Consider the following 503-nt stretch of genomic DNA (forward strand, 5'->3'; position numbering starts at 1 on the left):
CAAACTGATTCATTTGGTCACTCATGTGCCCATACATTCAGCATCCAGCAAATACTCATGTGCCTGCAAATACCATACCCTAAGCTGAATGCTGGGGATCCAAAGGTGAGCAAAACTGGGACATAGCCCGACACAGCCTGCCCTCATGGAGCTTCTTGTCCCATGCAGGAGGCAGGCCTGACAAAGACTTATACAGTGGAGTCTTGACTTACGAGTGTCCCGACTAACGAGTTTTTTGAGATACCAGCTGTCTCTCAGCTGATTTTTTGCATTGAGTTGATAGCGTAATTTGAGTTAACGAGCTCCTTAATGAGCTCGGTCTCAGAACGAATTAAATTCGTAAGTCAAGGCCCCACTGTACAAGGAGTGGGCTGATTCCTGACGCTGTGCTGAGGGTGTGGTGCCAGAGCAGGTGAGTGCTATAGGTCATTTACCCAGGTCTCCAGGTGACACTGAGGCAGGAGCTTTGAAAACCCTGAGCTACAAGTCAGCAGACAGCAGAC

Source organism: Myotis davidii, unplaced genomic scaffold (genome assembly GCF_000327345.1).
Source record: "Myotis davidii unplaced genomic scaffold, ASM32734v1 scaffold38, whole genome shotgun sequence".
Taxonomy (NCBI): domain Eukaryota; kingdom Metazoa; phylum Chordata; class Mammalia; order Chiroptera; family Vespertilionidae; genus Myotis; species Myotis davidii.